The sequence below is a fragment of the Lonchura striata genome, chromosome 2, assembly GCF_046129695.1.
Source record: "Lonchura striata isolate bLonStr1 chromosome 2, bLonStr1.mat, whole genome shotgun sequence".
NCBI lineage: Eukaryota > Metazoa > Chordata > Aves > Passeriformes > Estrildidae > Lonchura > Lonchura striata.
The window spans coordinates 68,041,626-68,067,467 of NC_134604.1; the positions used below are offsets into that span (position 1 = coordinate 68,041,626).

Consider the following 25,842-nt stretch of genomic DNA (forward strand, 5'->3'; position numbering starts at 1 on the left):
CCCGAGCTGTTCCTGGCTCCCTCCCTCCCTCCCTGCCCCGCGGCGCGGCGGGACGGGACGGCGGCGGGGGCCGCCCTGCGGCGCCTCCCCGGCGCGCCGGGCCGGGCCGGGCCGCACCTGCTCCCCCCAGCTGAGGCCCGGGCGGCGGCGGCCCCGCAGCGCTCGCCCCGGTGGCGGGGGGGCCGCGCCGGGGAGTTGGTGATTAACCTGCGGGCCATTGAATACCCGCCTAAAGTCGCGCCCAGGGTGGGGTTTAACCTTGTCCGAGGCTCGGTGCCTCCCGTGTGACTCTCTGCCCGAGAGCCTGGGGCGGCCAGTTCTGCTGCCGCCGAAGCGCTGCGGGGATGCGCAGCTCCCTGTTGAAAATCTCTGCTCTAAATCTCAGCCTAGAGCCCGCCTCGCAGTCGTTTTTGGAAGTTTCAGGCTCAAGAGGTCGAGGTGATGTGGGGGTCTCCGCAAGCGTCTCTGCAGCTGCGGGCTGCAGGAGCTCGAGTTTGTGGCTGGCGCTTGAATCCATGCTGGCCCCTTTTCCTCGGGCTGAGCTGCAAGGAGCTCAGCAGCTGCGGCATTTAGGTCAGTGCTCCGCTTCTCTTGCGTCAGGAAAGCTGTCAGTGCGGCCCCAGCCTCCTGCTCCCCGGGGCGGCAGGAGGGAGTGAGTCAGGAGATTGTTCCAGTGATAGCACGGAAAATACCTTCTCTCCTAGTGCCTGCCTCTGCTTTCCTGACACGCTACTCCTGGTTGCGTTTTTAAAAAGCACTTAGCGCTGTATGATTTTGCATTGTGAGTTGATGTGTTACTATAACGGGTCCGTCGTAACATCTGTAATTAATTTCTTGCTGTAGTTATTCCTTTAATTTGTGCAGCAAGGTTGAATTAATGTTTGAGAGTATTTTGTTCTATTAGAGGAAGTTTTATGCCCGATTGGAGAAATACTGCAATGAAATCTGCAAAGAATTATGTCACGAGCACTGATTTTTTTGGTTGATGTTGGGGTTTGCTTCATTAGTGCTTTGATTGTAGTGTAAGTTTTACCTTTTCCCAGGGGTGACCAGAGTCTGCCGTTTTGTTTTGTCCTTCCACAAACCTCTGTTTTAAGTGTGTGCAGCCTAAGAGATAATGTGGTTAAAAGGTGTTTACGTGTATGTGTTTATGCTCTGGAAGGATTAGATAGATGTTTTCCCTCCTTGTTAGCATGGGCTGATTTTGGAAAAGCTCTAGTACTAGATCCCAGTTCTCCGATAAGTTAGAATTCATGACTCAACACTGTTAAGACTTTTTAAGCTGCCTAATGCCTCCATTCTCTCCTTTGTCTCCTCCCTCCCACCCCCAACTTTTTTGGTAAATTAACTTATATTTCAGGACAGACATTTTAGCAGGGTCTAGGAAGAAATACTTTACAATGAGGGTGGTGAAAAACTATCAGGTTGTTAGAGGGGTGGTAGGTGTCTCATTTCGTGGAAACATTCAAGGTCATTTTGGCTGGGCTCTGAGCAACGTGGTCTTGTAGATGTCCATGCTCATTGCATGAAGTTGGACTAGATGAGCTTTAAAGGTCCCTTCCAACTCAAAGTATTCCATGACTTCAGGTGTTTTTTATGTACCCCTGAGTACCGCAATAGGATTTACTGGTATCCTTTATCTTTTTTCCTCCCTGACATTCAAGCTGATTAAAGGCAAGCCCATGCCACAGACAGAAGCCAGAACCTGAGTTTTTCCATATGCTTGAGGAACAGAATTTTTGTTCTGGCAAAGAAAAGAAACAGACATTTTTCATAGAACTTGAACTTAATTTGTCCCAAACAAAGCAGAATTATTACATGACGCTGACTCTGCAGTCACTAGGAATTTATGTGAGTGTTCCAGATGTGGACTGGTAATGACTTTGAGGTCTAGTTAAACTGTTGTTTGCTCAAATGGAGTTTTGTCTTGCATGTTGTGTCAATTTGGCTAGATTTGGTTTCAATTTAACTAAGAGTGCATGAGCACATGGCTTATTTCTTGTTTTATCAATTTCTATCTGCCTTTTGAAACTTTTTTCGTAACATAGAATTAGGAGGGTTTTAAGATAGAATTTTTGAAGATCCTTTGGTTCAGGCAAGTGAATGAACATCCATGTCTGGTTTAACTTCCTGAATCAGGGAATCATCCTCTTGTTGCACTCTGTTCAAGCATTGTTTGCCAACTTTGTGACTACATGGGCACGGTGAAGACTCAGAGACTCCCTCCAAACCCCAAGATGAACTCACGACATGAGTGTTAAGGCTTGATATATATATATATATATATGTGTGTGTGTGTGTATATATATATGTATCTATGTATATGTACGTATATATATATATATGGAGCTTTCAAAGAGTAACAAATCTGTACAAGAAACCATTATCTGAAACATAGTTAAGAATGTTAGGGAAAAAATATTCAGGGTGTTTATTTAGAAAATTGTACTTGGGCTGAGAGCATATGCTATTCATGTGTGTCTTCTAAAAATATTTTCACATGCAAATTACACACCCGTTGGCTGCTCAGTTCTAACCATGTTGTTGCTGCATGATGGTCTCTGAGAAACTGAGAATGGAGTGGGAGGTACCAGCTGAAAATGTTTGCTCGGAAGGTTTTGTTTTTGGGATTTTACTTCTGCTCGACTTTCCTCCTCTTTCCAAAACCTAACATAAGACCATTTTCAAAATGGCACTTTTCAAGTTTGAATTTTAATGTAAGAATAATACAGTAACTAATTATGTATGTACCTCTTTTTCTCTGTTTAATTGCTTAAATATATTAATTATGTTCTGTTTTTCAAGTACACACCACAAGAAAGCCATTGTCTCAATTTTTTTTTTTTGTATATGAAGTCCAGGTGACTCTGATTGTAAACTTTCTTGCATTCCTCAACTATTTTTAAGCCCACAAATTAGTAGCATTACTGATTGTGATATATACACATAGTATCCTTTTGCTATTGCATTGCAGTATTTTAACCAAAGGGAGAAAGATCTTTTCTAAGAAGAGAGAGATTCTAAAATAAGAGGCCAAGTTTTTTTTTGTCAACTACTGCCTGTTTAAACCCTTTATTTTTTCTGCAGTAAAAACCTCTTACATTTTTATGACTCATTTTCAAAAGTACAGGGGAAAAAAGAAGAAGAAGCACTGCATTTTTTCCCTACTATGGTGCCTGTAGCCTTCACAGAACAGGAGAAATCTATGTATTGCTCTGAGGTAAAGGTAGATTTCTTTTTTTCTTCTTGGGTCTTATGAGAGTGCCTCTTATTTTGTCATCTTTAGCAGGAGTGTGTTTTTTGCTGTGTAGAAAGAGAGAAGCTGAACACTTTGCACCTGATGTACTGCTCTCAGAAATCACTGCAAAGATTTCCATTTGGGAATTGCAGCTGGCCTTCAAAATAATTTCTTAATTTTCATACTATTCTTAAAGTGATTTTACCTCCATTTCCTACAGCCCATAGGCTTCTGACCCCATTCCAGTAGGGAACAATAGCTAAAAGTTAACTTAGTATTTCTGTATTTTCAGAAATGAATTATTTTCTGGAATATTTATAGTGGGAAGATACCAGTGATGAAATGTTTTTTCTGAAACCCATGGAAAGCTGAGTGCTATCTGATATGATCATAGTAGTTATGTTGTGCATTTGTGTCCTTAGGAATCTTCCAGTAATTAGGTTATGTTTCTGTGGTGTTCTATTGCTACTCTTGTGAAAATCAGCAAAAAATAGAAAATACAACTTAATGTTGATGGAAGAATTTGGATAAGACTCAGCATGAGGTAATATGACAACAGTCAAACAAAATTAATGTCTTTGTAGTTGCAAAGATATTGGCTAACTTGATGTTAAGGACTTGAAAAACTGATGTGAAAGTTTGGAGTTGCATTGGTTAAAAGACTTTCAAAGTAAGAAGGGTTACAGCAAACCAGGTGTTTTGAAATTAAATTAACAAATAGTTTACACTTGCCCAGATGTGATTTGCTGGTTTCTGGTTTCATACATTAATTTCTCTTTTAAGGCAGGTTATATTTGCCTCTCCTTTTTGTTTGGCCTTTATACTGTTTTTCTCTTCCTCTGTATGGAAGTCTGGAATTTCTAAGATGTTTTTAGGTTTAACTGATTGATTTATAGCAGAATTCCAAGATATATTATCAGTAAGATTTCATTCATTTTGAAAATAGTGATTTCCAGCGGTAGTTGCTAAAGACAGTGTTGTACAGGAGTTTAGGAAAATTGGGATGGTGTAAAAGGTGCTATTACTCTTTTGTGTGTGTTTATAAAAGGGAAAGGAATACTAAATTATATCCATGCAAGTAAGCAATAATTGATATAATGACACTTCCAGAAAGAATCTAAGTTGTTTCTTTGTTTTCAAAGTAACTTTAAAGCCTTCTTTGAAAAAAGAAGTGGTAAGCAAATATATTAAAGTTGAACCCTTGTGAATCTTGGAAAAATAAAATTCTAAGTATCTTAGCTGCAGAACCCAGTTCCTATGTTAGCAGAGCAAAGAATATTAAGTAATACACTCACTGTCCAAGAAATTGGCCAGTTCTTTTTACACTCCATAATGTGTTTGAAGATATTTTTCATGTATTCTGGTACTTTCAGAAGGAAGAATCTTTTCAAGGAGACTGATTCTAAGTTTGTAAGATGTCAGTTGGTACTGACAAAGGAAGAAAGGTGAAATTTAAAAGTGACAGATAATCCATTCTTACTTACTATTTAAACTTATATTGACGTAGCATTACCTGTCCATTAGAGACTTTCCCCTCTGGTACTTGAAGCACTTGAGCTACATTTTATCACCATTATCTTGTGATTCTCTTCTTACTTTGTCTTGGAGGTTTTTGCTGTCTGCAATCCCATTTGATTAAAAGTCCTGTGTAAGGACGCTGGTATTGTTACAGCCACTTTACACTGTGTGTGAACCGAGGCTCCAGCTTCTGGCATCTTTCGAGTGAGTGCTGTGTAAATGCAAAGAAAGACTGATGCTTATTCTGAGTTTAAAATGCCTGTCCTATCTCCTCTTTCTGGATTTGCCAGTGTATTGCATACTGCCCTGATTTTTCAGAGTTGCTTGAGTCTAAAGAGTTTGTTAAAGTTGGTAGGACTAATTCTGTGTGAGCTTAAAGACCTTGCAAAATCTTTCCTATTTCTGAATTATCCTGTCATAGTTTTATTTGGTTTTTTTAATGTAAAAAAAATTTATTTGTATATGAAGTAATTCCTTAGATAGGGCTAATGAAAGAAAATAATTTGTCTTTATTAAGGTGTAGGACCCCAATATTTTTATGTGACAGTTTTTGCTTCTGGTGCTGAATCACCACATGATTTTGTTACGCTAGTTGCTGTGAGAATGCATGTAGTTCTTCACCCTCAAATAGGAGACATTTTGGGCCTAGAGACCACTACCCTTTTCTAAATAAATTATTTTTTAAAATCTCTAAACTGTTTTTAGACCATTTTTTTCTGTAATTCCTGGACCCTGGGTTGACAAGGAGTGTAGGGAGTGGATGAGTGGGATCATGGTGGTAACAAAAAATGATTATCTTTTTTCCCCTCTAGCCTAAAATATCAATCGTTCAACTTATAGCTGAAATAAAATATTGCTGAGTTCTGGTTTGCTGATGTAAATTTAGTACCTCTCTCCTTCTCAAGTATTGCAAACCAGTGGCCTGTTAAGTGCATCTAAGTGTATGTCTTCTTCCCTGTCGATCTCTCAACCTTTCTTTGTATGTTAAAATTAGAGATATGTTCCAAAGCTGTGGTAGTGTTCAGGACTTGCTCTGTATAAAGCAGGATTTCTACCTTTGCCTTTAGAACAGAAGGGAATGTCTGTGGTTGTCCTTTTCAGCCTGAAAGTGCTTTTTCCGTAGATCAGAAAGGTTATTAACTAGCCACACTGGTCATTTTTATATAATCTGTGGTGTGCTAATGCAGAAGTTTCAAGGTGTCATTCTCTGTACAAAATATGGTATAATTGACACAATTCTGTCTCTTTTTTTTTTTTCCTTTTGGTTGCTTTTTTTCCTAGTTAAACTCTTCAGTAAAGTCATTCTGCACCTTGACCAAAACTCAAAACCACTCATCTGCTTTTTACATGGCAGCAGCACCTAGCAAGGTGTGGCTATGCCTGTGTTGGCAAAATACCATGGAGCATCTCCTTGCGATTTTTTTTTCTCTCTTCTCTCAGGGTGCTAGGGCAGGGACTTGTTGCTTGGTAGTCAGGTGATGACCTTCCTTTCTCATCTAGAGTGCCAAACACCACACTTCTAAGAAGGGTTACAAACATGGAAATGCAGTTAGTTTTATTGCAAACAACTATTCTAAAGTAATTTTTTTCTTTCTAAAGCAATAGAGTTTATTGTTAAAAGGAAACTTAAATATTTGGTAGACTCAATTGCTCACCCTTCTTAATCAGAAAAAATATTGAAGGTTCTTAACACAAGTATATCTAAGCTACACAAGCTATCTAAGGTAGAAATTTGCTGGTGAAGATGCTCTGTCAGTTTGAGATCTGACTGACCTCTTGGTTTCAGCTGTAGAATTGCTGGCTGGATTGTTGTCTCTTCCTGCTTCCTACCTGCATGTTTGAACCATGTCCCTTTCTTTCATGACTTTGTGGTTGATGTGTTTGCACCATGATGTGACCTAACTTCTGACACTTAAACACTGTTGAGAAAATCTCTTTTTGTGGATATGTAGGAGAAAATTGTTGGAGTAGCCTATAGTTTAAGCGAATGAGGTCAAATAGGGACAGGCCCTCTATGCCACCTAGCAAACAGCAGTGGCTGCTAATGAATGCTTGGGGAAGGCATGTAAATAATGTCTGGAACTGTAGAATTTAAATGCTTTTCTGTGTATTTAAAATTACCCCAGAACCCAGTGTTTTTAAATGACCTTTGAATGGTCCTAAGACCAAAGTTATCAAAGCTGCTAAAGTAAAGTTCTTTTTTTTTAACTTTTACTGCTATTTATTTATTGTTGCTACTGTTACCACTTAAGTAGTGCCTATATTGTTTACAGTAGTGTTCACAGTATCAATATTTGAAGTTACTTCAAATATTAAATATTCAGGTATTAAATGTTCAAATTAATAATTTAGAAGATGAACTTTATTTATTGTTTGGCAGAGTTCATGTATTGTCACACAGCATAGATAAACTGTCACACTATTTCATGCTTCAGAACAGAGGATATTACTGAACTAATATAAGGCAAATTTATTTTGTAATCCAGCTTGGGTAACCATGTTTTTATAAAACATTTTAACTTTTTCTATTATTATTTCAGTGAGGGTGTTTTTGGGTGTTTGGGGTTTTTTTGTTGATTTTTTTTGGTTTGTTTTTTTTTTTTTTTTTTTGTAATTAGCAATGTTGTACCATATTTCTTGCATGAAATAAAGGTGTAAAGTTACACACGAATCCAAAATGGAGGTCCTTATCAGAGCAAAACTGGAGGAACAAAACAAAATGGCAGTACTAAAGCAGAGGTTCCCAAACTTTCTCTGCTGAAGTTTGGTCACTGACCTTGATATCTAAAGGATTGTTGGTGCCAGTGATGTTAATTTATCTTTATATTCTCTCTATATTTTTTCTCTTTGTAGTTTTTAGGTTTCTAGGTATCTCTCAGAGCAGGACCTCTATCCTACATTCATCAGCCTGTGAACCACCTGAAACCAGGACCCAACCCTGTGCTTAGGGGTTCATCACCCCTACTTCACTCCATCCTTTTGCCATCCATCAGAATCTACCCTGGTACATCAGGTCCCCTTGGAAAGCTGCTCTCATAACAGTACCTGGTTAGAAGACATTTGAAGTAAAATGCAAGTGTGGTACTGGTTCTGAGTACAGCTGGAAGTGCTGTAATGTTCCATGCTTAGGAATAACGTGTGGCAAGTGACTGGTCCTACAAACCCTTCTGCAGCTAAGTAATCCTATCAAAGGCAGTTGAGTGCATTTGATTAAGGATTACATGCGATTAGTGGTCTGCAAGGTTGAGAGTACAACTTGTGTCATTAATGAGTATTCACATATTAATGCTGCTTTGAGCAGAGATTGAACTAGATGACCTCTGAGGCCTGCTCCCACTAGAATGATTTTTTGATTTTCACACTTGTATTATGCAAATAGGTAACTTCCTTTATTAAAAAAAATCATTAGTTCAATAAGCTGAACTCTAGTATGTCCCTGCCATTATTTTATCTAATTGCATCTTGTTGTAGCATGGAGTTGCAAATGTGATCCAAGTTTAAGATTTAAAACAGTAAGAGGAATACACCCATGACTTTTCTCTGTATTGCTTCAAATTCTTTGTATACAGTTTTATGTCAGATTTAATTCCTTGTGTAACAATTCTTTCCTAGCATCAGTTGACTTGTTCTAGAATTAGTTCAGAGTAGAATGCCTGAAAATTTGATGTTTTAAGTGCAATTGAGGTGTGTGAATGGATTTAAACTTACTCTGCCTAATTCAGGTACCACTAGTACTGAGACTATGGTAACAAAGGTATCAGTGCAGGTTAGCTGCCTAAGAAAGGTTTGAGGCCCTAAAAGCTTTCCAAAGCAAAGACTCAGAATGTGAAAGAGCATTCTTATATTAAAAAAAAAAAAAATCCCAAACCCACTATCACCCGCCCTCTTTAGAATATACTATGTAAAATCTGAATACATCTATCTACATATTTATTAAGATGTATCTATTGAGACACAGCTGGTTGAATTTAATAAACAATAATCCTTCTCATGTGCAGGGAATCATATGGATTTTCTTCTGTGTCTGCATAAACTTTGTACCCATTGATACTTCTATAACTGTTCTCATTTAGTATTGTTAATTACTTTGAGCATGAATTTGGTGATAAGAGAGGAAATCTCTAAACTGCTGCCTGTAAAAGGCCAATCACTTTCACTTGCATGCAATTTGAAATGTTTTTATGTAACATTTTTAAGCCTCCCAATAGGTGAATTAATCTCAGTAACAGGCTATAGTTGTTTTCATATCGTATTGGTAGCCGTGTATTTAAAAAAAACACTTGGTTGCATGCTTTTATTTAAAAATACAAGGAGTATGGTAACATCACAACTATGTGTTAAGGACCTGGCAGGTCTCTTGGGCTTTTAGGGAGTATAGAAAGTAATTAAAAGGAATAAGAGGTGCTAAGAAGGAGTGGAGTTATTTCTTTATGCTGCTCTTCACAACAAGGATGTTGTGGGCATTTTATTATTTTCAAATAATGTTGATTGAATGTTATCTGATTATGGGATTAGAGTGGCAAAAGACTGAATGCTGGAATGAAGTGCTAAAGACTCGTAAGTCGGCAGGACTCCATGCTATTCATTCCTTTAGTGGTTCTAAAGGATGAAGTGGCTGATCTGCTAAGAAGAATGCATCTCGTTAGGATGAAATGCTGTGCCAGAAGACCGGAAGCTGTCAAGTGCTGTACGTACTGTACTTCTAAACTGAACACAAAGAGCAGAACTGGAATTTGCAGACCAAGGACTCTTATTTTAATGCTACTTAAGTAGCTTTGAATTCTGCATGGATAGTCTAGTAGTTCTGTGAGAACAAGATACAACAGCTTTCTATGCAGTTGTATCTTAGAGGTAATGAAAAATACCAGCTGCAGCTGGGGTACTTGTCATGTGTCTGTTGCCTGTGTGTTTTTTTTTCCCATAATAACATGGGCATAGGCTGCAGTCTGTACTTCAGTTTGGTCTGTTTGTGGGTTGGTCTTCTATATCTGTCTGCCCAGTACTTGGACTTCTGAAATCCCTGAATTCTTATTAAACTGTAAATGACTTTTCAGTTTTCCTTTTTGATAAAGTTTGAAATCAGGTAGTGGATTTGAAAGTTGGAAAAGGCCAGTCCTAACCTAAGCAGACATGTTTAACTGCATTAATCTCTTCTGTGTTTAGCAGTCTAAACAATTACTAAGTTGCTTGTGTTGTTAGTAGACAAGAGAGGGATGGACCTCTATACTGATACACTCACACACCCTGTTTAGTTCATCCCACCTTAAACTTGCAGTGTATGGCCTTTGGCAGGAAATTGTACCCCATGCGATTTGGTGAGGCTTTGTGAATCGTCATTTTTGATGCCATTGTGGGAGTGATGACCAGTGATGCAGAGGTGGAACTGAAAACTAAAGCACTCCGGTAGTATCCTATGCTGCTTTCAGTGGCAGAGCTGTGATTTACCTTGTAATTTGCACTCAGGTGGCAACAGCAGTTTCTTAAGTACTGACATTTGTAGCTGCAATTAGCTGTGTCATCTTGTTCCCTCACTTTCCCTCCTGTTGTATTAGCACAGCGATTTGTGCCATCATGCAGTGACTGGAATCAGAAAATTGATCCTGACTTGGACAGGGGTCTGTGGCAAGCAGCAATTTCTAACCCAAGCTAGTTCCTCACTCTAGTCTAGTGGGTGGCTCCATGAGGAGATTGGGATTGTGACCTAAGGATCAGGACAAGCCATAGGATGGTCCTCTCTCTTTGAACTGGCATTTTACCAGAATAGATGCTCATCAGATTATGCCTCTAGAATCTGTGACTCATCTTGCCCTCAAGTAAGCATCCAAAGTAAAATACTGAATACATTCTGTAAAATCAGAGAAAGTTGTGAGAAACTTGAAGACAGTCTTCTAAAGCTGTCTGTATTAGCATGATGATGGTAGATGATATTTGGTGTTCTTAGCTACAAAATATTTCATGCTGAAGGGAGTAACTTGAACTACTTGAAGATAATTCTATATTACAAGCAAATGTTCTTCAAAACTACGTGTATCATTATAGATATCCAAGTGAAAGCCTCTTTGAAGAGAAGAAATATATAATGTATAAGAAACATCCCTAAACTGTATTAAAGGTGCTCTGCAGTAGCATTGAATGGAAGTTCCGTATCTGGGCATCTCTGCTTAGATTAACTGTCTATATGGTTTAATGAATTCATTTATACTTTATCAATCACTGCATATACATATCCTTTGTGTTTTAAATGCTATTGTTAAGTAACAAGTTCTTGAAAAGCAGGTAAAGTGTTTTCAGTAACTTTACACAAAATAAAGTTGCTGTATTTCTTGCTTTCAGTTCAATTACTTCAGATGATCTGTAAATTTTCAATAATGGCAATACATTCATTCTGCCATTTGGAGGAGCCTGTGCCACAGAATAATGATCTGAAGAAAGCTCACTCATTTGCAAGGAAGAGTCTTCATTTGGGAATTAGCACTGATGCAGCACAAGGGTGCTTTTTCAAGTACAGGTAAGTTTTTTTTAAAATATACTTACTTGGGTTTGATATGCTGGCATTTCATTTACATCAGCATATGTGCTGTATCCTGTCAGAGCCTTTGTGTTGGTCATTTGATACATGAAGTATGTTGAAATTAAAAGGCACATGTAGGAGCAGACATACTTATGAGATGAGTGGAGGGAAATAGTCTGGAAAATAATTCTAGCACCATTTATTATCTCTGGAGTAGCTGTCAATGGAGGTTATGGTCTTAATGACACAATTCCCTTTTGCTGCATGCTTTTTCAGACTTGTTGTATGTGTTTATTATATAAATTCAGTGTTTTGCTAAGCCTGAGTTTGGATCAAAACGTTAGTAAGTCTCAAGTCATTCAGAGGCAGCAAAAAGGGAGAACAGTTAGGTTTTCACAATTGTAAAATTTTCTACTTAAAAATATTCAGCATTGGAATTTTAAAAAAATAATTTAAATTTAATCTTTTAAAGTGTGTTATTAAATCTTGTAATTGTAACACTAATGGTTTCTGTATGTAGTGTTTATTTTTTTCAAGATATCCAATTATTTTTATAACTTAATCATGACTTCACAGCACAAATTGGTTTATAGTAATATTCTGTATGGGAGTGATATGCAACGTACATTCAATAAGAACTATTAGCAGTAAATTAATGTGAACATTTAAACAGGCACTTGAATTTCTTGTGTTCTCATTGCAAAGTGTGGGGATTCTCTAACTACCAATGGGTTTGATGTTCCAACCAGCAGCCAAATAAATGATAATTTATTGAAAAAAAAATCCAACAGCTAAATACTTCTTATCAGGTAGAGCACAATTAGTTAGCCTTTTCAGTGGTGCACAAATCAAGAATCTTTTAATGATATCTGTCTACTTTGTTAGACAAATTATTAGTTAAATTACAGGATCACTTGCATCTTTCTAGATGCATATACGATCTGAGAAGCCTTAACAATATCATTTGTCATGCAGAAAATCCTGCAGAATTAAGTGGTTTTCAAATTTGCCAGGTATATTACTGTGGTATCTTTGGGGTCTGGAAACAGAGGCTCCTTTCTGCATGTTTTTGTGCACATTTGACTTCATGTCAGTGCCTTCCTGGTAGAGAACTGATGCTGAGAACTTCAGCGACATAGAAAGAACATCAGTTTTTTTGAGTGTAAGCTTTTAGTTTAGTCCTCTCATTCTTGTAGGAAGCATGAAGGTGTTGTTTTAAAGAAATGCTTTATAAATGTAATCGATAATTAGAAGTCAGAAACTAGTTTAAAATAACTTTTGAACTGTTAGTGTACTCCGAACAGGAACAGCAGTAGTGAAAAGGAGGCAGTTGCTTCAGTGTACTTCTAAAAATTGAAATGCATGTCAATAAAGTCATCACAAACCAGAATTATCTGGTCCTATTTTGCAGTATGAATGCTGTGAATAGTGTTCACTAGATAGAATTTTAAGTTTTGGGTTTTTTTTAATGATACAGAATTATAAAAACTGAGGTATTTGGTGTATCCAAATTTATTTTTAATGTAATTAAAGAACAATATTTATTCTTAAGCTTATTAGGTCCTGTTGGTGAGAATCTATTCTAGCTGTACATTAAATCAGACTTTCATGGAACACAGTTCCATTGAATCCAAAGTAGGACAAGAGTAAAACAAAACCCAAGTTCTGTATTATTCATAACAATGCTTATGGTGTCCATAATATGGATATTAAGAGCAGCAAGTGTATTTTTTTTTCCAGACTTTTTCAGCAGAAGTGTTGTTTTCCTAACACAACCTCTGGTACAAGGATAAAATTGGGTTTTTGTCAAAGAACAGAGTCCTGTATCTGAAGAGTAAGAAGGTAAGGTATTGAGATTATATCATTTCAGTAAGCAGTTAACAATAATTTTGGTTATTTGTTACTTTGCACAGAAATATACAAAAATACTTGATTCGTCATGCATCAAGAAGTCTCAAACATTTTATATCAGTTCCTTTTTGCTGGATGGGGTTTTTTTCCCCCATTTTATCTCATGGGTGGAATTTCTGAAAGCATTCAGCTCTGCTTTCTAAATGTGTTTTCTGTGAAATCAATGAGCTGACCTGAGTGGGAATGAAGGTTGGTTTATCTTTGGTGAGTCAAAGTTAAGTTGTCATTAAGTGATGTTGAAATACCATACTTCAAATGCTAGGTCCTTGACATTCAGTGGGATGGCAATCTCAGAAGTGACTACTGGGGACTCCCAAGCTACAGATCAGGTAAATAACTTCTTTGGAGGAGGAAATTAAAGGTGTCTTCTTTTCAAAATTATGATAATTAAGTAGCAAAGTGTGCAACTTAAACTATAAATATTTCCCATTTAACATTTCATTTAAAGTAGACATATCTATATTTGTGAGAGTATTTGTTAGTTGCAGTTTGAGCCTTATATAATTATCTAACATTTCAGCAGTACTGTTCCTAAAGAGGATTTCTATACTGACACAGAACATGAATATCTAGTTCTAATCCAATTTTCCAATGTGAACCTGTGTGTAGTTGGTCCAATTACTGTGATTTTAATTTTGCAGCAATGTCTTTTGATATTGAATGTATAATTTAGACCTAACAGTTTCCATATTAGAGGAAGTGATAGGGGCTCTGTTCAGATCATAGGATTAACTTGGTTTATTTCCTGCTTCAGCTAGTCCCCACTTTCTTCAAAGACAGGGTAACTCTGTGTTGTGACAGCTCAGCACAGTTTGTAACAGACAGCCTTAACATCACCCAAAACTGATGCTGTTATACTTTATTTCTGCTCTTGGAAAGTAGAGCAGTGCTGCGGCCTCTTTAATGAGGGCAGGAAACTTGGAGAGGAATGGTGTACAATGGCAACAGGAGCTGCTATGGCCATCTCTGGTAGCTTGTCCTAGTTCATAATCCAGGGTCCTCTGTTACTCTGCTTTCTGGGGGGAATGGGGAGGGAAAAGTGGAAAATAGTTCTGTAATTGTTAAAAAAAGCAGTAAGTTTTCCTTGTTAAAAAACAAAAAGTTTTTCTTCTGTCATAGTGTTTCAAAGAGAAAACATGACAGATTTGGGTATTTGTTTTTAAGACTTATCCAATTTCAACTATAGACTTGCTTCCTTGCCACCTTCAAAACCAGGAAAATAATATAAAAGGATCAGTATTTTAAGATCAAGAATAAAAATAGAGAGTATTTTAAGATAAAAGATTACAACAAATCAAAGAAATACTTGTATTACCTTTTAAGATATTTAACTTCAATGGACTGTTAACATCAATGAGACGTATTTAGGATTTTCTATGTTCAGTTCTATAGGCAATATAGAATGTGAGAGAAACAGCTGCATCTGACATAGATCATCTGCTTTAAGAAAATAAGCAACTATTCCTGCCAAGCAATTGGTTAAATCTATTAAAATACAAGTGGCCTTATAGTAGCTTTCTAATTCATTTAAGTGCATAGAAGGAGTATCGCATGTTTGTAATAAGTTGTGTGTTCCTAAGTGGTGAAGAATACAAGGTTTGGGGGTTTTTCCCCTGTTGAAATGAGTAATCCATGTAATTCTTGCCACAGGATATACTAAACGACTGGGGCAAATTCCTGTACCTCTTGAATTCGTAAACTTATACAAAATCTGAGCAACAGTTACTAAAGTTTCTTTATAACTAAAAAAAATCATGTAGCACACAGCACATTCAATCTTAGAGAAGCGACGTATTTTAAGAGACAGTTCATATCACTGTAGGTAAGTTTGTGCCATTAGCACTCTAAAATAGAAGTATCTGAGCAATACATAAGCCGTGCATGTACCTCTCTCTGTGGGTAACCCATTGATATATTAGTTTTATAGAATATCTTTGTTCCACTGTTCTTTGGAACACAGCTTCCTGCCCACTCAGAAGGATGGATCTTAACTTGTTCTTGTGACTTGTGTTCCAAGGATGTCTGAGAGGGCTCATGTGGGAGCTGATGTGGAGCTTACCTTAGGGTTTAGCAACAATGACAGGACTGGATACCACCCAATGTGCTGCACTGATTTTGGGTCCCAACATCATGATACTTTTTGAGAGGAGATACAGAAATTTGTTATCCTGGTCATGAACATCTAGCTTAAATGCTCTCCTCTTGGATCCCACTCTTTTATTGTTGTTATATTGATCTGGTTGGTTATGTTCTTGAAGGAGGAGTCTGTTGCCTTATGTGCAATACAGCTATGGGAGTTTCAGGGTCTTCCAGGAGAGGATATCTCATTCCTGACATGCTCACCAAGAAGAGGTGACGGAGCCTGTCTGGTGCTTTGAAGAATAACTTCATTATAATGCTGTGGAAGGGTAATTGTGTATGTTATGGAATACCATCAAAAAGAGCAGTGAAGTTGATTTTTAAGGAGTAGATTTAAGTATTGCATAATTCAAGATGCTTTCTATAAGTTAAAACTATTTTAGATTAATTTTTACAGAATTCCAGGGTACTGAGAAATTATAATTTCTGTATATAATAGACTACATTTATTGGCAGGTCTTTAAAGTGGACTGTTAACTATTTACAATAAGATAATTTTTCAAAATAGAGACATTATATGTGTTTAACAAGATTTTCTGTGTAACTATGCCCTTCTCATTAATTTATGATAGCGTGCTATACAAGAATTGTAATATTAAGTTTTATTTTCAACTTGTCTTACTGAGGTTCATCAACTAGCAAACAAAAACCCCCTACTTTTAAGCACCTCACTTTTTAACACATATTGATCCCTGAGATGAGAACATTCATGCAACTAAAACTAAATATTTTACTATTTTTTTTAATAACTAATATACCTGTCAGTACATGTGCTAGGTTATAGTTGCTGCTGTTCTTATTCTTAGAGAGGCAGATAAAGTTCACCTTTGATACGTAAGTTACAACTGTAGATATTTCACTTTATCCAAAGATTCCCAAGAGCAGAGGTCTTGCTTTCAGGGGAGGCAGAGATAGGGAGACAAAAACAATGCATTTCTCTTGAGTCTGTTTTGGAAGCTGTTGTAAAGGAGTCACTTTAAAGAGGAAAATGCATTCTTGTTTTATCAGGTACTGCTGGTGTCTCAACTCAGTTGTCTGGGACTTACCATTCTTAGTGTCCCAGGGACAACGCAGTAGTTAGAACTTTTTTTTTTTCATTTGTTTTGTCCGTTAAAGAACACATGGATAAATAACTAAATTTTATTCCTTTAGAAGCAAATAAGTTGGGGTTTTTTGTTTGTTTTCGGTTTTGTTTTTTTTTTAACAGTGCAGCTGGAGTTGGCAGATACCTTTTCAAACAACCAAGCAAAGTGCAGGTAAGTGTGGAAGTACTATTCTGCAGATGAACTAAAGGAATTTTGCTGGATAGCTGCTTGCCTGTTATTGTCGTTGGCAAGTTACAGGTAATTTCCAAAGCTGTAGTCTGGCAGGGGAGTAAGAATTGCTTTTATGTGTATTTTTCAAGCCAAAACACACAGTTTACTTTTACCAGTGTTTTTACAAGGATTCAAAATTAGTGCAACATTGTTGCTAAAAATTAGTTTTAAAAGAAAAGGAGGTATGAAGAGAATAGTGACACCTGAATGGCACAGAGAAAACTTTTGTCAGATGAACTCTTGACAATCTGGCAGAAATTCAAAGTCTAGTTTGTGTCTAGTAATTCCATTAGCATTTCAAAGGTTGGTAATGTTCTGGGAATGACACAGGAGGAATTATTTTTAAGTTAAGAATTGATGCTCTAAAGTGTTGCCTGTGCTAGGAATATTGTTGCTATCTTGCAATAGGTAAATGGACTATATCTGAGACACTTGGTTTTTCTATCAGACATTTCTCTACTTTATCTGTACTGGCATAATTAAAGTATCAGCCATCTTTCCCCGGTGTGAATAGAGCTGTATCAGTATAAAACTCTATCTGTTGGTAGCTTATTTCCACATTGAAGGAAGCAACCTAAGAGTGCTGGCCCAATTCCAGGAATTGTTTTTAATTATATTGCAGTTGCTATGCCAGTATAAACTATTCCTATTGCAGATCTTGCACCAGATGAAAGTGACTTCAATCTAGTTTATTTGCCCTTATCCGTACAGCCTCATAAAAAATTACACCACTTCAGTTTCACAGACTTGATTTGCCTTTGTAGACAGACTTGCTCTTTACACTGACTTATCTCCATTTATTCTAAAAGATATAAACAATAAGTGTTTTGACAATGAAAATGTATCTTCTGTTCTGATATAAGCCTAATCTATTCAGTTAATGCCTACAACAAGTACATTTACTGTGAAGGTTAAAATATTTCCATCTGGCTGTGTGCACCAGAGCCTATAGAGCAGCTATCCCTGTCCTGAATCCTAACAACTCTGTTATTCAGCATGGAGTACAATGTTTTACGTACTCTTATCAACTTTCAATTGCTCTTTTATAGATCAGTGTCTAGCCACACTTTTCTACTATCCAGTATGTGTTACCTAAGAAAGAGTTAGGAAGGTTGAAGTTGGAATATAAGAACTTGGATCACTTGCAAATAGGGCTAATCTGCATGTGCTTGTTGTATACAGTTATTGTTGAGTAGATTCAGATCATCTCTGTTTTAAAGCTACAAGTGAGGGAGCGATCTTTGATCCCATCTTAAAATGTGGGGAGGGGATTGTGATGGGGAAAAGAACTGAAAATAAGTATAAAATAATTCTAAATATACTGCTCTAAGCCTGGGAGCAGTAAAGAAAGGACTCACCAGAGACTAACAGGAACAGAAAGAGTCAAAAGCCTAGGGACCTTTGACCGTTCAGAGAACATTCACTAACTTTAATTAGTTGTTCTCTGTCCTGTGCTTACTGACTGTTTCTTCCACCTCTAGCTGTCCATTCTACCTCTTCACTTCTGCTTCATTTCTGCATACTACATATGCTTCCTCCCACCCAATGTGCTCTCCTTACCCTGTACCTCCTTCTATGTTGTTTGCAAGCAAAAACCACCTGCAAAGTAGAACTACTGTTATGTTTACTGCAGTCCTGCTGTTTGTGCTGTGTGTGGACTTTTCCCCTGTGCTGTCTTACCTGTTTAGACTTGGCTTTTTTTATATGGTCAGGGACCTTTTACTGTTCTGTGTATTTGCTCTATCCAGCATAAATGGAGCCTCAATTTTCATAAGTCCTTATAAGACCTTAAGTATAGTTTAGAATAATTCTCCTTTATCTTATTCTTTTATAAAAATCATTCATAGGCAAATGACCACTCTTAATGAGATGAAATATATGAGATTCCATGGGCTAAAAAGGAATTTTGCTCTTCAGTTTTTTTATAGGTGAACCAGTGATTTAGAAGTATAATGTTACAGCTGTGGTTATATTAGTGTCCAGCATAATAGGATGAACATTTCAGAATGAATTTTCTATTTGCTGTGTTTGCATTGTACATGCAGTGGTTTGCAAATTGCTGGTTTGTTTTCCATGTCTTACAGCTATATAATTTACTTTCTAAAAACCATTTTGGTAGGTGTGGGTTGCTTGTCAGAAATCCATTCCGAAGCTTGAGTGCAAAAGAAGCAGGGTACTAATGATGAATACGAATGGATATCTTGAGGATAACAATGGATCTTCAAAAGCAGTGGCATTCTGGTAAGAATTTGCATGTAATTTATTAAACACTACGTGATAGTTCTCAGTAAAATGTGTTTGTGTCTCTCTCTGAGGGATTTGTCTAATGAAATTTTCTTCTAAAATGTGAAAAGTAGGAGGATTGCTCTATATCATGAAGCATTTTAAATTCTGAAGCATTGTACAACAACTTTACTTAGCATCAAGTTCTTGCATATAAAAATAGTGAAAGCATCTTTTTAGAAAAGTAAGTTATTTTAGAGAGGGAGTTAAGTGGCCATTTATGGCTCACTGTTTGTGAGCCTGTTTCTCTGAATATTTAGAACTGAATATTTTTGAACTGTCATTTAAAAAAAAAAAACTGCTTTTTTCACTCAGAGTATAATCTCTTGTTGCATATTTCACCACTACACATAAGAATGTTCTAACAGACATTGCATCCAGCTTTGCAGGAGATAAAAACTACGTAATTATTGACAAATAATCATAGCTGGAAACTTTTAATCCTCATATTGGTTAAAAAATATGGCAGCATGTTAAGTTACTGATTGGTACTGCTTTGTTAGAAGTTTCACACCATTTAAATAATGCACACAGTTAGAAAGTGCAAGTAAAAACACCAATGAAAGTTTTACTGTAATTGCTGTGTAGTACAAGAGATTCCTTTAAATTTAGTATTTGAAATAACTTAGGCGAGTAATTCCCTAAGCAAAAATCTTTGTCCTACTCTTTGAATCCCACTGGTGGTTTATATTGAAGTGGAACTGTTCTGGGGGCAGCTGACAGTTCTTAAAGCTTCTTGGCATTTTGAGGTATTGGATGTGTGTATGCTCTGTAGTAAAGAGCAGCACAGACACTGCAAATTCTTCTGATGAGCAGTTTCATAGCTGAGATAGCTGTTCCAGAGCGTGCTACTTCTAGTGAAATCAGGGTTTAGACACACCTCAGGAACTCCGAATTTTGTCATGCTCTGCAGAAAGCAGCGGTGGCTCGGGAGCCGATTGACAAGCGGATTAGGCGTTAATCGGATAGTCTGTGCTGGTCAGAGGGGTGGTGGTTCATGTCTCAGTGGTAGCAGCGGGCCTGCCAGAGGCCTTAGCCCCGCTGAGAGGCAAGGATAAGGAGCTCAGACACATCCTTGTGTCAACACAGATACTTCCCATGGGCACACAGTGAGAGCAGGGAAACAGGGGTGTATTCTTGTGGGGATGAGCACCAGCCAGGCTGGCAGAACACAGCTGCTCTGGACTCCATTGCACGGTACAGATGTACATCATAACAAGTACCTAGGGCAGCATTAATTGAAACAGAGCATCCTCACTAAGACACTGGAAGAGGAAGGACAGAGAATGCCTGGTAGGTGAGCTCTGAGAGGTCTGTGGCCACACTCCAAAGGTCTGATGTAACTGTATAAGTTAGACCTAAAAAGATTAATGTAAGCAGTCTCCTTATTTGAAATTAGATTGGCAAGCAAGGTGACTAAAAGTGACTGCTTAATATCCCTTTCTGTAACATACAGTTTTTCATTTTTACTTTTGAGGTAGGAGGGAGATAAAATCTGGCCTTCAAAGTACTATGTACTCATTCCAGTGCCAAAATATGAAACACAAATCAGCATCTTAAATTTAGGGGCATACTAGGTTTCCCTTAACTGCTCTTGGACAAATATGCATAGATATATGAATGTAAACTTAGCTGCTTTGATGTACTTATAAATGTGTTTTTTGGACTGCTGTTATTCTGGTTTTTTTATTTTTCTTGACAGGCTAATCTTTCACTTGGGTTCATTGCATGTCAAGTGTTTGGTTAATTATTTTATCTTATTTATATTTTAAACCAACTTTTTTTTTTTTTTGGGAGGGGGGAGGGGGTAGAGGGAGAGGGGGCTAAGGGTGTGGTGTTAAGTTCTTGGTTTTAAATTCCCTCAGATTCTGAAGGAGGATACCAGTGAAGAAAAACCTACTTTGCAATTTCCGTATTGTAGAGGTATCTGTAGTTGCACTAGTTATAAAAGTCAAGTCTGGAGTGTCTTTTTATGTTGATCTTTTTGAGGATGACTGTACTGACTGGTATGGTTTCAAATATAAACAGTTAAGTTATTGACTTGTAAAAGAGCTGACTGTCATTTTCTGCTTAATTCCTCTTTTGCTAAATAATTTCTGTGATATTAACTTCATTTGTGACACTTTCGTAGGTGCAGGCCTGAGGGGGAAAATGTTATAGTTCTTTCACAATTCATTGGTTTGTGGATATTTCTGTTATGTTGTTTCCACACTGAATGACTCATATGTTAAATGAACATACCAGCCCCAAGGCATGCCCTTGCTATTGCAGCCCACAGTGCAACCTGATGCCATTGCACATTAAAACGTGAAAGATGCTCATATCCGTTTGAATCCTTGGGAAGTTTTGTGCACTTTGGCCACGTGTGCTAGCAGTTACTCAATGTATGTTCTTTCAAAAAGCTGTGGTTTACTATGTCTGATTGCTCTTTTTCAAACTGTTGATTTGCTGTGTTTGTAAGCTACATCTGTCTTGTGAGCCCAAGTTGGAACTGAGAAATAGTAATTTTTAGTTGTGTGGGTTTTTTGTCTTTTAACAAGGTGGTACAGTTTCATTGTATTCATTTCCAGACTATGGAGAGGCTACAGAAGTATCTGATTTGCATTGCCACCTGTGCATTTTTTAAAGTATTTTGATAGATTCAGAGATTGTTTTATCTTGGAAGTTGATAGCCCAGATCTAATGCTCCACATTGTGAAAACACTAACTAGTGTTAGATTGAACAAGTTGGACCTGATTACCTTAGCTCTCCTTGAATTTTGGTTTTCTTACACATTTGATTTTTCATTGTTTAATAAGAATGTGAAAGACGAGACAGATTTACCTATTGATGAAGTCACAAAAATTATCACATTATAGAAGCTTCACATCAGAATGTTGCTAGGAGCAAGCTCTTTAATATCTGTAATAGGGATATGTGCACTCACAACAGTGAGAGGAAAGGCTTTGAAAAGTATATGAAGTAAAACATTTTTGATATTGTTTTGAATCTTTAGGATGTTTGGGCTTTTTTCATGTGCCATATAGTGGTGTTAAATCTATGCCTTCATTGATTCATATAGTGAAAGTATGTCTCCAGAATTTTTGTTCTGTGGTTTTGTTTTGTGGTTTTGATAGGAGTAAGACAGATTGCTGTGACAGGATAGATAAAACATATCACAGGTCAGGTATTTTGGCTTTTAAATAATGATCCTGTTCTGTCGTGCATAGTATGCAGTAGAGGAGTTTATGCCAGAAAGAACAGATAAATTTATGGGAAGACCACTCTTCAATATAAATTTTTCACTCAACATTACTCGTGGCTGTACATTGGATGTGACTTTTTCTGTCTGTGTCCCTGCTTGTTTTTGTGAGGAGGTTGTCACTGCTCAGCTAACTCTAATTTCACTGGTGGGGAGTTTGTCTGTCCGGTCCCGTCAGCTTTGGCAGCAAGACTAGGCACGTTAGTGAAAACTATGTGCAACTGTTAACAACATTGATCACAATTGCACAGGAAACACTGGAAGGCAATAAAAGCAGCTGTTTAGATCCTGTTTGCAGTTCTAGCACCCTCAGATGAAGTCATCTCAGGTCACTTAAGGATGTCTCACTAAAATGGTATTAAAGCATATAAAGTTATAACAAGTCTACTGTTTAATTTTTAGGTGGTGTTGATATATAGGCAAGAAGAAGGAGGTAGCAAAGTGAAAATACATCAGAAATAACTGCTCTGGCCAGCTGATGTGTTTGAAAGAATAGTGTGAAGGTGCAGAGTGGTAATCCTGTTCAGCTGCATTTGCTTTTAATAGGCCATAGTAAAACAGCAAGCCAAAAAGCAGACATGCTGGTGTATTCCACAACGACAGGTGTAAAAGCTGCCTCGCTGGACTTCTTGGCAGTTTCCTCTCTTCCTAGTCTTTGGCTTGTCAAGAGCTTTCCTTTGTTTGCCAGGAGAGATCCTGCAATCATGCTCGTGTCTGCTCCAGTTTTAGTCCTGCTCCCTCACTTTCCCACCTGTTGCAGAGCATTTTTTCTGTTCGTGTACTGCATGGTAAAGATGAGCAGCTCTCAAGTAAAGCTCAGGGGCTGAGTTTTGATGAACAAATCGGGGTTTTACAAGTATAGAAGGAGCATCGATGTTCGGGGCTGGTGGTACCATCCCCTTCCTTTCCCGTGGAATCCTTCGGTGCTTTTCTCTCGGGGGAGGGGGGAGGTGGTTTCACCCGGGGCAGTGCTCAGCGCTGCCGGTTACCGGCGCACGGACCGTGTTGCACATGAGCATGTCCGAGTGGCCTCGGGGTGTTCCCCGTGAGAGCTGTCCTCGAGGCAGCGCGGCCAGCAAGTTCTCCATGGGGACGGTCCGGGCACCGCCTCGGTGCCGTCAGCCCGCGGGGCCGGGGGCCGGGAGGCTCCTGCCCGGGCTCGGCGGCGTTAGGAGCCGCGGCCGTGCCTCCCTCCTCCGCGGCTTGCTGGGGCGGCCCCGGGGAGGCTGGAGGGACCTTTGCCCGCCGAGCAGCGCGCCCGCTCCGCGCTGGCCTCACGTCAGGTCTCTTTTGTTCACTTACAGCAGAAACTCAGCTCTTCCTTCAGAGGTTATGCAGGGCATTGTGGCACGTGTTCGCCTTCAGAAGCGTGCTTTGGCTAATGTTCAAATACGTCGAATTTAATGCCTACATGATACTTGCACTACAAGACTTTTACAGCAGCTACTATGTATCCTGCTGAAGTCTTTGTAGTATAATATTTGAAACAAGGCCGTAAGAATAAGGGTTCTAACTATTAAATTAGAATTAGACTTGAGCAGAAGTTGATATATTATCTGACACTTGGCTTCTGTAGTGCCTGTCACAAAGTAATGGCTCTCTTAAACTGTGCATTAATCTTCAACAAATTCAGAAATGTCTGTTTCAGTCCAGAAACTCTTATTACCAAATAAATAGGTCTGGTACTGTTGGAATGAGCAAAGAAGTGTCCTTAACATCTAAATTTTCTCCCATGAGTTTAGTTTATTGCTCTTGCCCACCTTCTACTTAAAAGGGAAAAAAAGCATGGGGTAACTTTGCAGATAAATGTCCAGTGAGGTATATTTCAAGTTATGTACATTCAGAAGATATTATCATGCATGTAATGACTTTGAAAAGTAAAATGTCACTTTTATTTCAGAAAGTGGCAGTCTTTGTTAATGGGATGTGTTACTAAAATGATCACAGGTAGAAACTATACAACTGAAAGGTAAATGTGCCAAATGACAGTTCTTGCACTCAAATACACAGCCCATGGAAACAGCAAAACAAAGTTACTCAAGGAGAATAATTTTTATGTTCTTAGTATCCTGGTGGTGAATGGTTAGCTGCTTTAAGAATACAGATGATGTTGTCTTTTGGGTTCAGAAATTTTATACAGCCTTTCTGCAACCTGTTGCATTGCTTTTATTCCAGATAGTTTTCCTGTCATTGCTGGAAGGTCTTCTCAGACCCACAGCTACCCATGGACTGAAATTCTCTGCTCTACCAGAACTAGAGCCTACACTTATGTATCACCACATGAAGTTCATGTAGTTCTTTAAATCTCTTAGTTTCTTGGGTCCTAGTACAAGCTGCATTCTCTCTATCCAAGAAAGAGTTCCCAGGCAATCTTTCTGGTTCTTTGTGCTCTCTATATTATTGACATATGAGTCTTCACTTTTACTGTCTCTTGTACTGTGTGATGTTTCAGCTTTTACTTCTGCCCTGTTTACCTGACCCAGCCTCTGACTAAGCTCAGCCTTACACTGATAATGCTGGCAGCCTCTCCTGCTCCACCTCCCCAGCCCCCCCCTCCCCGACAATATATTCTCTTTATCTTTCCAGATACAATAGAAAAAATCAACCAAAATATATGAAGCCACATCCCTATGCTCTCTTTCATTTTTGCCTATCCTAATAAAAGTAAGACTCTGCTCTTTGATAAAAAAGTATAATGTTATGTTTTATATAGGTTATAACGTCATATATGTTTTTGTAATTGCTAATACAACAGGGCAGTGTGGGACTCAGTATCTGCAGTGACAATGTGCATTTCAAACTAAACCAGGATGATCTTAGCAAGATTACCAAGCAGTATACTTGTGGCATGCTAAGTCCTTAAGCTAATTCTAGCTAGCTTGTCTGTGGGTGAGTGGTAAGTATTCAGTTTTTGGGTGCTTGTTAGCAAGATTTGTGATGAGAATCCTTGTTAAAATAATCCTTTAAAAAAGTGATAAAGGGAACACTATTCAATATCAGATCTTTGAAAAATAGACAAGCTTCTAAGAAACTGGCTGTTATTGGAAATAAGGAAAAAATATATTTTAGATAGAACCTGCAGTGATGAAGTAAACATGTTCATAATCATGCAATTTTTAATTTTTCATGTACTTGACTTTACTGCTCACATAAAAGCTTACTGTGTCCAAACTTTAGTTGTTTCAAAACATTCTAAAGACAACTACTGTTGTTAATGAGCTATTAATAGTATTTAATGCAAACTGTAGGAAGAGTTACTGTGAGATTGTGAATAAAATTTCAGTAATGAAATCAAGTTGCTATTCATTTTATTAATTTATGTTTTTACAGAGGCATTATCATATTTGCTTAAACCATAATACAGTTTTCCGTTTGACTGGAAAATACCTTCTAATGCTTCAGTTGATGTTAACTATGAGTAAGTTGCTTCCTGATTTCTCTATGTAGCAACTGGTTTAATTTATACTGTCATTGATAGGGACATTGTGTTTAGATTAAGAACAGAATTTCCATGATAACATGAATGGATTATATATGATGTGAAAAAACATTTTTTCTACTCAGTTTTGAAATTTCCACATTTTTAGTACTTCTTTTTATTTTTTCTTGTGCTGTAAGATAGCAAGCATACAAATGTCTTATCTGACCTCTCTAGAGCAATTACTTTACATGTGCATGCATAAG

At 37.8% G+C, this 25,842-nt stretch overlaps 1 long non-coding RNA gene across 4 annotated transcripts in view; it reads left to right on the forward strand.

Moving 5' to 3' along the window:
- The first annotated feature begins 173 nt into the window (after window positions 1–173).
- The window catches only part of LOC110476747 (uncharacterized), a 32,449-nt gene continuing 6,780 nt past the window's right edge, over window positions 174–25,842 (forward strand). For 2 of the 4 annotated variants that reach the window (XR_013339497.1, XR_002466474.3), the window contains exons 1-5: window positions 7,372–11,264; window positions 13,008–13,109; window positions 13,441–13,507; window positions 16,525–16,573; window positions 18,753–18,874. This is a non-coding gene — a long non-coding RNA (uncharacterized LOC110476747). Of the gene's footprint in view, window positions 574–7,371; window positions 11,265–13,007; window positions 13,110–13,440; window positions 13,508–16,524; window positions 16,574–18,752; window positions 18,875–25,488; window positions 25,611–25,842 lie in introns of those variants that run through there. The other 2 variants (XR_004148110.2, XR_013339496.1) reach the window with 2 other exon arrangements.